The sequence below is a fragment of the Panonychus citri genome, unplaced genomic scaffold (assembly GCF_014898815.1).
Source record: "Panonychus citri isolate SS breed McGregor unplaced genomic scaffold, ASM1489881v1 Contig00007, whole genome shotgun sequence".
Classification (NCBI taxonomy): domain Eukaryota; kingdom Metazoa; phylum Arthropoda; class Arachnida; order Trombidiformes; family Tetranychidae; genus Panonychus; species Panonychus citri.
In genome coordinates, this window is record NW_026515412.1 from 53,228 (window position 1) to 67,326 (window position 14,099).

Sequence of the window (14,099 nt, forward strand, 5' to 3'; positions counted from 1 at the left end):
ATCCTCCATTCCTTGTGTTGTTGTCCGTTGTTCACGATGATTGACGATGTTATTATACATCTCAGAAGATGAGGCACAATTAATGATGAGATTCACATGTTCTTTATCAATCGAGTTGATGATGAGCATTCTCGCTAAAGCATCACTTGTATTCCAATCAGCTATTGCCTTGTTTCTTTTAGCGACTTCAGTTGCTCTTTCAGTTGAAGCTTCTTCGGCGGTGAAGGCAACTGGACGAACATCAGCTCCATTAACAATGTTCCATACATTTTTAGCCTGAAGAACGGCTTGTATATATGCCTTCCAGTGAAGGTAATTATCATTAGAAAGTTTAATTGAAAGTAGTTCAGAAGAATCAATCATGATGCTTATTGATGTTCAATTGTTACAACTTGTTGATCAAGAAAAATGGAAATTTTTATTTTTAATAATATTAATATGTTAATTCAGTTGTTGGTTGATTGAAAGAGACACAAAAAAAAACACCACAAACACAAAGAAAAACAATCGTTACAAACACAACAAATTGTTGGTAATTTTTATTTGAGAGAAAGAGAGAAAAAGAGACAAACAGAAAATTCAATCAAATCAAATTTGTTGTTTCAAATATCAGTAGAGAAACAGGAAGGTGACTGAGCCCATAACCTGTTGGTTTTAGTTGGAAAAACACAATTAAATCTAATTAAAACTGTTAATCAAATTAACTCTTCTTCTTGTTATAAGAAGGAAACACTCAGATCTAAACAAAGAAAATGAAAAATACACTAAGAGATGTTATCTCTTCAATTGTCATCAACTAAAGACAAGGTTTATTAGTTTGGGTTCGGTTTAAATACTGTGGATTGGTCGTTACAAAGATTTGAATCAAATGACCCAATTGGTCAATATTTGGGTTTGGTTATTTTTGGCGGTTGAAAGTGTTGTTTGTGTGTGTGTACGTGAGAGAGATGAGAGGAGATGAAGAGAAAGAAGATAAGATGAGAGAGAGTAACGTGAGTGACAGTTTGGGGCATAAAAGAAAAGAATAAGGAAAATGGTAAAACTTGGTTTACCCTTTGTCGGTCAACTAATGGGCAGGGATGGTCATTAGTTGGTTGATCATCTCAATAATTATTGATAATAATGGTAATAATAATAATATAAAATAATAATTAGCATAGAAAGAAAGAGATGAAAGTAATTAAGAAAAAATGATTAACTTAATTGTTGGGAATCGACCAAATGTTAAGGCTCATATCTCAGAGACTAATCAACTCATATTAATGATTAGTATGTTGGTCGATTCTATGTTTAATTGTCTTTCTAACGATATCCTATTCATGTCTTAATTGTAATGATTTCATCAAAATTATCATGTGTGCGAAAAGTTTACTTGAAGCTAAATTATTAATGAAAATTTAAGGTTTTTGGTTAATTGCTCGAGAACCAAATGATCAATCAATTATCTTAATATACGAATCGATTGCAATTAATGAGCTCTACAAGATGATAGCATTACAACCAGTGAAAAGCTAATGGGCGCGAAAAGATGGCGACAAACTAATGAGTTCCCATGTTAAGTGAATGGGAGAAAATCGAAAAGTTAAAAACGTTTGAATAAATATAATAAACGATTAAATTGTTAATAATTAAGCTTAAATAAGCGCGAATTAAGCTTATATAACCAACAAATATTAAATTGAAATTCACTTTTCAGTATTTTCAAAATAAGTTTTTTTCTCAACAACTTAATCACAATTCTCCGCAATTAATTGCTTTTTTTCAAAGTTATACAGGGCATTTCAGCAAGTTTTTCTTGAATTACTTTTTGTTTTTGAGTGTTCAGACCGCAGACTCGAGTAATGGTAGTTTCGGCCATACTCAATTGTCATATTAAAATATCAAGGTCATTTGATGGTCACAATCGATTCAATTTAATCTTTCACGGTGGGTTGGCCTCAGGTCAACGGTAATTGATTTAATTAGCACCGAACGATTTTCGTAACGTTATTAACCAACTTTACTTAACTACATTAACTTAAAACTTGAAACAATTAAAAATTAACACCAATTTATTACCGGTTTTATTAACAGTTTACAATTAAGGTAACTTATTAACATTGTCTATCAGACTAATTAACTAACTCTAACTATCATTTAGACTGAATTTTTATTCATCTCTATTCATTTTATCAGCAACATGGATCAGAGAAAAAAACAAAGTACTTGAGACGTTTGCTGATCAAGGTAAATTGTACCTTGATCAGCAATGATGCTGAAAGATGATAATTTCTCAACATTCCCCGAACGTTATTATAAACAGCCACTGTTTATCAACTCCTAGGTCCAAGTTCGCCCAAATTAATTGCGGTGCTGGGCATGTTTGGGGCACCGAAATGACCCAAACTTCCCCCTATTAGGGTTGAATCGGTTCACGGTGTTGGCCACATTGAACGGAACTAAGGAGGAGTCCCGTAGATTGAGCCCATTCAATCGCCTCCTCCTTAGAACGCAGCACTTGCTGCTCGAGCCAGGTCCTGCTCCACGCAGACATGATGAGAGAATGAGAGAATGAGAGAATGAGAGAATGAGAGATTGAGAGATTGAGAGAATAAGAGAATGAGAGATTGAGAGAAACAACACAAACAAGAAGACTTGATTGAATGAGAAATAATGGTAAATGCACTGACTTAAGTACTATTAGAAAAGACTCACTCAAGGTGCTCCCTCATGTATATGTGCTGCCATCTGGTTCAATATGTTGAGGAACTAATAACTTGAGTGCAAATTTCAAATGTAGTAGTCATTACAAAGTTGTACATTATGTATGAGAGTCATAGATAAACACCTCTGCAGGCTGAGGGGGCGGAAAATTTTTTTGCCCTGCCCCACCCACTTCGAGGGGGCGGCGCTGCACGCGGCCATCAGCCGTCAGCTTATTGGTCAGCAGAGTCCAACCCTACCTCCTCGTGGTTCTGGCTGGATAAAGCTAACAGGGCTCTGGCAATCTATTTTCAACGAAAAATTTAACTTTGAATAATGTTGACCAAAATGACCCTGACCCATTTTCTGACCTTGAAATAAATTCTGATCAATTTTGAACCAAATGTGTGCATCCAATCTGTGCATATGTGTAAAACTAAATTTTTGCTATTTTCAACCCATTATAAATGCCGTTGGAAAAACGGGATATGCCTGAAAGTTCATATATAACATCCGCACAGTCCATTCTATATGTCAAAAAAATTTCATAAGCTAGGTACCTCCCACTTCCATAAAAAATCAATTTCCGAGAAGTTTAAACTGCCCATAGACCTCTTAAGGATTTTATGTTTTTAAATGCTAATAACTCCGCCCACAGAAGTTTTCGCTAAAAAACCCTCAACATGTATATAGACCTACATAAGGCCTACCTCCAGAAAAAATTTCAAGACAATCTGAGTAGGGGGCTGTAGTAAAGAATAGCCGAGTTAATTGATATTGCCTTAGTCTCCGATGTTCCCATATCACAGTATGGTCAAAACGGACTATCGAACCAACGGGTCCAACTCTCTTTCGACTGCTCTCCTTAAACGACCATTGATCTCGGTTGATGGTTCTATTAGCTGTATCATTTCGTTAATTGTATTGCGGGAACCACAAGCTAACGGGCAATTAACAGTGGTAGTTGGCGAAATCTATTGTTGATAACATTCATGGCATACGATGAACTTACAAGATGATCGATGGTGGGCGTAAGGTTCATAGGCAAAATAGAAGCAGAGGTTACATGTACAGGGCTATTCAGCTTTTTTACCGATGTTTTTTGTGATTCGTCCGCTGTAAGAAAATGACACCGTAGGCATTGTTTAAGTCCGATATCAACAGTAAAAACAATACCATTTAGACCGACAGCGACGTAACCAACAATAAAGTAAGTGTGTGAACTAAACATAATTGAAGCGCTCGACGCTACGATTTACATGGCCATTGAGGTCATTTAACGAATGGAACGTTCGAAGGTCATTTTAAGGTCGTGGTGAGCAAATCAAATCACACATTGTCTCTCAGTAGGGGCAAAGCATACCACTCTGGCACAATTTCTCTTTGTCTCTTCCCCTTTTTACCCTTTCTTTTTCTACTCTTTCTCTTTCTTTCCAAATTTCTTTCCCCCCTTTTTCTCTTTTTGCACGGTTTAATTTTCTCTTCTTTTCCCTAAACGATATCCCCTCAATGCCCGAATCCTGCATTTACTTATGATAGTTTAATGATTATTTTAATGACCATTTCACCTATTTTTCGCTATAATGTTATTGTATAAATTAAGGTGACCTTTTTTCAAACCAATATACATTTAATTGAGGGAGCAATTAAATATAAAAGACTCAATTTTTTCTCTCATTCATTATTAAACTTCCTTTTTGAAAGTTGATTTCAATTCTAAATTGATTGCAGCTTTTGTAAGTGTACTTTTAAAGAATCACAGCATCAAGTTTTGTATAATTTTCCGTGTGTCTGTTATTTTCATCATCATCACAGTTTATATGTCATATTCATATTTAGAAACAATAATCCAAGTTTTTACCACCACCACCATCATCACATTATTTGTGTCATATTCTTATTTAGAAACAATAATCTAAGTTTTTATCGACATCATAATCATCTTAGGATCAAGAAGAAAAAGTAAGTTTTGGTCTTTGAATGATCATTTCTCTCTCTCTCTCTCTTGTGTTTTTTCTCTCCCTTCAGTCTCTTTTAGTCTCTTTGAGTCTCTTTGAGTTTATTTCCTCTCTCTCTTTTGTGTTTTTTTCTCTCTCTCTTTTTTAAAATCTTTCTCTCTCTCTTCAGTCTCTTTTACTCTCTTGAGTCTCTTTGATTAGGTGGGTTAATTGTCTGTCTATTGTTTAATGAATCTATTTTCCGGTGGAAGTGCTAACCGTTTTGTTATCTTGAGAACAAAGCTAATGATTAATTATGGTTATTGAATTAATTTTATTATTATTTGTTAAACTTCCTAAATTGATTAATTAACCTTTTATAATTTGTGAGAAAAATGATAATGAGGTGCAATAAGAAATGGAATAGAATTGTCTATAAGTCTGACTACCTGGCTTTGACAATAAAGATGCAAACTAATCATTATCGATAAATATATGGACGGAAATTCACTATTTAATTAATATTTAAGACTTTTATTTCACTTTTTTCCGTGTCCTTAAAATGACCGAAAATCGGCCATTTTATTGTTGAAGAGGGAGAAAAACTTCTCTCTCAAATTTTGCATGATCATCTTCATCATCAACAAAACAACCAATAGGATAGACCAGGTACCATGTGCGAGGTGATACCTGGTAATGTACATTTAAAACTGGTTGTAACTAGTTTGTTGCATTTCGTCCGGGGTACTTGAAAAGATCAACGTCCACGTTGATTTACAATTTACTAGAATTATTATAATTAATTAAGGATTAGTTACATTAAATATTGACTATTAAAATATGAAAATTGTTAGTAATTAATGATGTCCATCCTGGAATTCCGATAGCCAATGTGGAATGTTCTGTCCGTTTTTGACCATCTCTCGTTATCGATAAATATATATTAATAATAATAAAATTAATATTAAAGAGATATTAATCGAAAAATTTGGCAAAACTTTTTTTCCCCACCACAATTAAAGTTTTTATGATTAAATTGAAGCAAATTGAAGTTTACATCAGTTTACGCGTCAGAAGCGAACATAATCTTTATTAAGTGCTATTTTTTAATAGTTTTCATATTCTGATTTAGAAACTTCATTTTAACCGTTGTTTCAAGTATTTTTGGATACAGTGTAGTTATATTTTGTAAATTGATCAGGAATTGTATCCATGAATGCCCATACCCGATAATTGTTTTCATTTGATCCATCCATTGCATCCTCCAACAGTCTGATAGGGCTCGATGCCTCTTGAGATATTCGCCAAATTTAGCTCCAAATAAAATTACTCGCCTTTCATTTTGTCCGATCGCAGCTTTCTTCTGAATTACAAGATTAGTAGCCTCTTCTTGGGTATCTATTGGTCGATCATCGAAAACAAGCAACTCATCATTTACATCAACAAGGCTCTCTTTTATTTTTTCCAATATTTTCTCGAGTGATCCCTCATTTCAATTATCAGGCTCATCCTCAGGTTCAGAACCACTCGAAGATGATGAAAGTAAAGATGAAGACGAAGACGAATGTGAGGACGAAGAGAGGCTGGGTAAAAATACTGATTCGCTATCACTTTCATTCGATGATTCTTCCGATCGCATCTCTTCATCAACGATTAACGGTCCTTCAACTAAAGGGTCAGGAACGGGTTCAATGGGTTGGATGTCTACAATAACTGGGTCATCAGACGACGTTACCTCATTTTGTGGGTCCAGGTGCTTCCTCTGGTGGTAATCCATAGAATTATCAACATCTTCGTTCACAATCACAGGTGCAGCTTCATTGTCAATTATTGGTTGGTTGAACAATTGTCTCTCTATTTCTGAACTGATTCTGAACCCATTAACATAATACCCAATATTATTGATGATGTATTGCCGAATGTTTTCACGGTATTGGTAGGGTAGTTGTTGTAACAATTGTAAAAAAGGAACCGAACAAAAAAGAGTCGTTTGGGTCGATGTTGATCATGATGATGAGGTTAATGATAATTTATAATCAATAAATCACTATTGTAATAACTAATGACGGTGAATGTTGTAGAAGTATGTAAAATTTTCAAACTATTAAGCTCAGCCCATGTCAGATTTTGAATGCGCACAAGATCGCCAGCATGTCACTTTTACTATAAGCTATTACAAGGTATTGGTTAAAGTTTAAAATCAATTAATTTTTTGCACCGTTATTTGACATTGTCTCTGTAAAAAATTACATCGAAAAGACCTTTTTTTCTAAATTGAATAACTTTTAATTTTGGGTTTTCTGCTGTCATTTCTGCTGTCGTACATTAATCAATCATAAATTTTACAAAGATTGCTAAATTATCATTTTTCTAGAACCTACAGTTACGAAAATACAAGGGTATAGGTTTTTAATTGTTAAGAGTAGCCAACACCCTTTCGATGTATCGATTTTCAATTAATTGCTTTTTTTGAAGTTTTACAGGGGATTTTACAATGCTTTTATTGAATTTATTAGTTGTTTGTGAGTGTTCAGACCCAAGTTATGGTAGTTAAAGTCATACTGAATTGTCATATTTAAATATCAAGGTCATTCCGGTCATTTCGTTAGAATACGTTTTCAAGTTGATTTGATGGTCACACTAGATTTAAATGAAAATCAACATGTACCTAAATCACAAGATTTACGAGCAAATTAATGAAAATTGAATGAAAAGGATCGTGCCTCAAAAACGCAATATCTCAGCGACTAAAACGTCCAAAAGTTGTAAACTCGTGAGGAGCCACAAGATTGCTAGTTAATTAGATTGTGACCATCAAATGACCTTGAAAAAGTATCTTTACAAAATTGCCGGAATGACTTTGGTATTTTTTTCATTATGAATTTCACTTGGATGGTTCTTAGGTTTTCCGCCAATCGCCAATCGACAAAATGCACATTGGCAATTCTATTGAGCTCAGTTCAGAAAAACTCGTTTCACGAACCAATTTTTATGCTTCATATTCAAACTGCATCCAGCAAATAAAAAGATTCTATTTGCTCGAAACTGATAGAGCTGAAGTATCTTTTGAGGGTTACGAATTTCCTTTATTAGAAAAATTTGTAAAATCTCATCGTCTTTAGTCTGAGTGATGGATGAAAATTGAAGGCAAAATCTAGTTTCACATTCTTTATCAGAAAGAATCTTTGGGTCACCATACCGATGGATATCACGACTTTCAACCCGAAGAATTAGATTTTGTTCTCTCTTGAGAACAAAACTACATTTAGGGCTGAAGATTGAGTGATAGTGAACAATGTCTTTATAACGAAGATGAGTTGAAACTTGTAAATTATTTGAATTATCAAAACGGGAAAATCCGTCTAACAGCATTCAACCAAGTCCCGTCAGTCAAGTCAATATAGGCCATCATTTTGTGTAGCTCCAGCTTGATAAAGCGATGAGTGTGATAAAGTTTTAAACAGCTGAGCATCTTCGATGGCTAATTCTTCATAACCGGTAAGAAATTTTTATTAGTCTCGAGAAAAAAGACAAATAATATAAGTTTAATTTGAAGTTTTATTCAAAAAAGTGTTTTGTAAATTAACTTTTCTCTTCATCGACTCAATAAAATTGGAGTGATTTTCCCAATTTTTCATGATCAATTTGAGATGATTACTTTTGACGAACCAAATTTTTACATAAGTAAATTCGTTGCAATCAACAAGACATTCAATCTAGTTGGATTGAAAATGACCGAGGATACAGAAGGCTTATTGCCCTTGAATTCACCTTTTGTAGATCTTGCCTTTTAGATTATCAGAATTTGCACAACTTCGAGTGTCCCGCGAGATGTGGGTTAGCCTTAAACCGCAGCTATCTACGACATAGCGGTCGAATTTGAACAAATACATTTAGAAAATTGATGGTTCAATGTCCAGATAAAGAATGCAATCAGATTATGACGAAGATACATGGTTAACGTCCAAAGAACGCATCATTCTCATGTACAGAAGTAAGGATTAACGTGAAAAAATTTTTGGAATTGGGTGAATAGATCAAAAGCCTATTGATTTATAGTAATCTAGAACGGCCTCAGCTATAGTCATACATAATGTAACAGGTTCGATTCGAGAATGAACAATATCGAGAACAGTTTAACTTATACTTAAGTTTTAAACGAAACTTTTATTGTTGATTAACTTTAAACTTTGTTCGAAAACTTTTATAACTTTACTTTAATTTTATTGATTAACTTGATTGTTGATTGGATAAGTTTAGCACAAAGAGAGAGAGAGAAAGAGAGAGAGAAAGTCAACTTCTTCACGGAAGTTGTTCTTTTTCTGGTCGAGGATTGGAACTTAATGATTATTTTGATTTTTTGATTTTCTTTTATATATTTTTTTTGTAAGAGAAGGAAGAGAAGAAAAAGAAAGAGAAGGAGAAAGAGAGATGATAAATTTTTATCATCATCATCAATTAACTTTTATTGTTTTCATGGTAAAAAACCTTACCTTAAACCTTAAAACATTATTACTTCCGTTATTACGGGAAGTAATAATCGTTTAATAGTAATAAATTTTATTACACATAAGATTGCAAAAAAGAGGTCAACGATCCCTAACGGTATTATAAACAACATAAAAATTGTATTCAGTCTCAGTACAGTAAACCACTTTGATGGTTAAAACTTTAATCAAGAGCAGACTGAAAATCGTAATTTGCGTTGGAAGTTCAAATGTTTGATGTATCAAAAGATATAAATCAACGTAACTAAGTATTTCTTGATCGATTAGTGATTCGTGTGCAGATTGAATCATAAAAGATCTATGTCTCAAGGGGAATTGCCATAAACTACTGAACAAAATCAATATTATTTACGTGTTGACAGGAACCAGCCAAGGTACTTGGGTGAGGCGTAGTGGAAGAGTTCAGGAAAGAGAATCGGCTAAGATGAAAACGATGGGAAAGGCTATCACTATAATGGATAATAGGATAGATGGTTCGGATTCAGACTCAAGTTATGATTTGGCTGGAACACCGGGAATAGTACCTTCTCCAAGTCAACAACAAGGCAGATCTTCAGGGTTTCTTGTAAATTCCGATTATGAAGGGGTTTTCGAGGAAGAATTTGGAACTAGCCGTGGAGGTGATAGGGATAATTGTAATAACGGTAATAATGGCGATGGTGATAACAATAATCATGATGATGGTAATGATGGTGGCGATAATGGCGGAAGTGATAGTGGTAGTAGTCGGAGTGATGAAAGAGAAACTCATAGTGATACTTCCACTGAGAATAATGAGGAATGGACTCTACCAATTGTATCAGGGAAAAGACGAAAAGAAAAAAAAAGAAGACGAAATTCAAAAACTGTAGTGGTACAACGAGTAGAGGTAGCTAATGCTCTAATGCAGAGTTGTCCTGTCGATACACCAAATTACGTCCGTTTTCCAGATGGAAGAGTAAGGAAAGGAATAACCTATGGTCGAACAGCCGCATTTTAGGATAGATTTACGAATGGTAAAGATTTGGCGGATATGCAAGAGATGACATTAGATGAACAGAATAAATAGATTAAAGAATCGACAGCCAACAAGGAAGGTTTAACTTTGATTGAGCAAGAAAAGGAAGCACAGGAATATTTGGATTCTCATCCGATTTTATATGAGTGTGTCTATTGTGGAACAAGGGACGAGTCCTTAAAATATCTTAAACAGCATGTATTTGGTCGTAGGAGATCTGCGAAAGATAAGTATTAGAAAAACGCTTGTGGTGTTTGATGTGCTGATCTAAATCCAAGTGCAATCGCTGTCACGAGTTGGCTCCTTTAAAACTTGGCCAGGTTCGAATTTCACTATTCTTGGTTTCTTCCAACCATGCTTGTAGGTCATGCCCTAAGAAACAACCGATTTTGTTGAATCGATCATCATCACTCCAATCAGACTATGTTGTTTTATTTTCGAAAGTAGATAACCACTCATGAACATTCATGAATGGTGGACCTACAAACGGATGAATTTGTATGGGAGTTTGGAAGGTTCGGTTCATTGTCTTGGTAAAGTCTTCTAAAGTGTACGAAATCTGATTATTTTCACTCATTGTTGAAAATGCGGATCCCACCTCTGCCACCAATTGTAACGTAAAAAAATACTTGATGAGAGATTTAATTAAACTTAAAACAAAATAATCGATAAAGCACAAATAGAAATAAACTGAAACCAAACTTTCGCTCAAACAAACTGTTTTGATGTATTTTCACTCTGACCACTCTTTCTTCCTTTCTCTCTTTTATCCTAAAAACTGGACAAAGGAAGGGGGAGGGAACTTGCGTTTAAGGTCATGACAGATGGTTACTCGGATAAAGGTCATAATTTAACATTAGGGTCTGACAATAAATTATCATAAAACTTGACAGGTCTGACTTAAATGAGAGTAATTTATGAGGTTAATCTGCATCTTTGTGCTCTCTATTTTACCTTATTTTATATTCTTAAAGTTAAAATGACTTAACCTTAATCTCAATTCCGAATGCTCATCCATTTACTTTTCTTGACAACATTAAGTTTAATTACTAAATTTTATACCTTTTCCCAGGCCTTACATCTCTCTCCACCTTGTAAACTAACTGAAGTCCCTTTCAGACGATTGATTTTCTTAAGTCTAAACGTAAATCTGCCAATTAATTGTAGGGTCTGACACTGATACTGGATTCATACTTGTTCTCTGAAAGTGAAAGTCAACTTCAGTTGCATAATAATGCCCAATTTTCATAACCAGAAGACATCTCTTACGTTCAATTACGACTAACAATTGATTTCTAACATTTCCATTGATTTACCATTACAACCTGTTTTAATTTCGCACACTTTTCAAATTAGTTACAACTTTCATCAATAGGTGGCGCCACTTATGTAGTCAACCTCTGGCCACAGGTCACTTCCATTTCCTGAGTTGTTTCTCTGAATATTGTTTGTTATTTATTTCTTGTGTTTTTTCTTACAGGGTGAGCAAGAAAGAACTCCGAACGTTTGTTTTCGAATAGCTTCGAAATGGTAACAATAATTATTGTTATTTTTTCTTCATTCTCTTATAAAAATGTTGAGAAATAATTGGGAAAAGTTTCAAAATGTTCGCTTTTGTTTTGATTAAGATATTAGAGTTTGAATTCAAGTTTATTTAATTCTCGGGCTAAAAGCAGTAATTCGCTTGACAATCACAAAATTCTTACAAAGCAGGTTGAGACGTTTATTTTTGTTTATTCCGATATATCAAAGAAAGGGCTAAAAATTTGCTATAGCAAAATCTTTAAATGACTATTGATAGCTAAAATGACATTTGCTAAATTTGGGTAGAAATTTTAAATTTTGAGAAAAATAGTAACAATGAAAGTTTCTGGTGGAATCCCGCTGGACAAATCAAATACAACAATACACAGATATAATGAACGAAAAAAATACATATAAAAGTAACCTATGTAAAAATTATCAAGAAAATTGAGAAAATCAAAATTTTTCAGTAAAACTCACTGTCCACCCGCTACAAGAAATTTTTTCATATTCTACACATTTATCAATTTAAGTTAGAGGTACTTGCAACTTTCTACAATCTTATTTTCGTAAACTAGTTCTTTGTTGAAAAGATATTTAGCAACAAACGCTCGGAGTTCTTTCTTGCTCACCCTGTATTTCTTTTTATTAAATTCAATCAATATGTCTTATATTTCCAAAATGGTGAACAATCTGATTGATTGTATTGAATGCGAAGAACTTTCCGAACCAACTATACCCATTAAACGTTTATCTTCTGAAAGCTACAATAATTGTTTGTCTCAAATCAATGAATTTTCGACAGCATGGATATACTTGGCTTTGGAATAAAATCCAAGAGAACAAAGGTTTTAGTATTTGGGTTGGTTTCGATGCCACCAAGGACGATTTAAGATGCAGATTTTGCGGAAAAGTGATTAACTTCCGAGAAACCAAGCGTTGGCAAAATCTCGCTGAGCATCTAGCATATAATCATGCCGAGAAAATTTAAATTCCAGCGAAATGAACGCCAAAGCTACTAAAGCTGGCTTCGAAAATTTTTATTGTTAATTTAAACAATAAAATAATTTTTTGAATAAGATTTAATTAGATTTGTTTCCCAATTTATTTCCTTTAACCTTTTTCTTGTCCAGGTGATTCTTTATTATGATCCAAATAGATATCGATATTGGATCCCGATATCAATACGGATCCGGATCCTGGCTATTTTAACTAAAAGATACTGTAACCAACTAAACTGGTAAACTGGTTACCACACCCGATCCTTTTGTACAACCAGGTACCACCTCTCACGTGGTACCTGGTTTATTCTATTGGTTCATTTTGATGAAGATGAAGAAGATGAGGGAGAAGAAAATCTCCCTAACCACTAATATAATGGCCGATTTTCGGCCATTTTCTTCATGGATTTGTCGGGGTTTAGTTCACCCAATGCTTTTAATAAATTTATATCTTAAAAAGTAAAGTTTACGTGTCAGTTATTGGAGGTCCCACCGAGATGCTCTTTGTGTGATTAATTTAATTCTTATAAAAGTGATCTAATATCAGTGATATTTACTAAATATATATATCAGTAAAAAGTGACTGTTTTACAAAAGTGAAAACATATCAGTTAAAAACTAATATAAGTGAAAATTGACATCTGCACAATTGTAAAAGTGACTAGAAAAGTGTGAAATGTCGGAAAAAAAATAAGAAGCTAGTAAATGATAGAAATTGACTTAATAACTAGAATATTGTGATCCAGTAAAAACTGGTAAAGTGACAAAAAATTAGACAACTATTCAAATTATTTTCAATTCATTTAATGTGGAATTGGTTGATCCAGCCTTACATTCTCACCGACAAAACAAAGGACGTAGAGTTTTACTCACCACCTTACGGTTCCTTATTTGTTGATTAATTTTACCCCGATTATTAATTGTCATTTAAATAAAATAAATTGAATATTAAATTAAATCAATAAAACAATAATACACAGGAAAAGGAGAACTTCCTCAACCTAAAAATCAATACCAAAAGGGACCACATTGGAAGGATAAAGATAAGTTTCGTTTTATATACATTTTGTCTCATTTGAAGTTTGATTTAGTTTTAACTTTTAGACCATATAAATGGTTGTAACAAGTATTATATATGAACTTTTCACCTAATTGCAAATTGGGTATTCAGGTGCTTGACATGGTTAAGTTGATAAAGTGAAGTTAACAACTAAATAATATGAACAATTGAAATAATCATAGTAAATTTAACAATAATTACACACGCAACGTGAACTAAAAAAACTATTATCACGAATTGCCACGTAAATAGTAACGATTTTGCAATTTCAACCTAAATTCAAAACTATTGTCAATGATCCAAAATTGGTTAAGTCAAGATTTTGAATAGAGAGTGTGAGAGAATTGATTTGATTGCAATTAAAATTCAATTATAAATAATTCTCAGCAG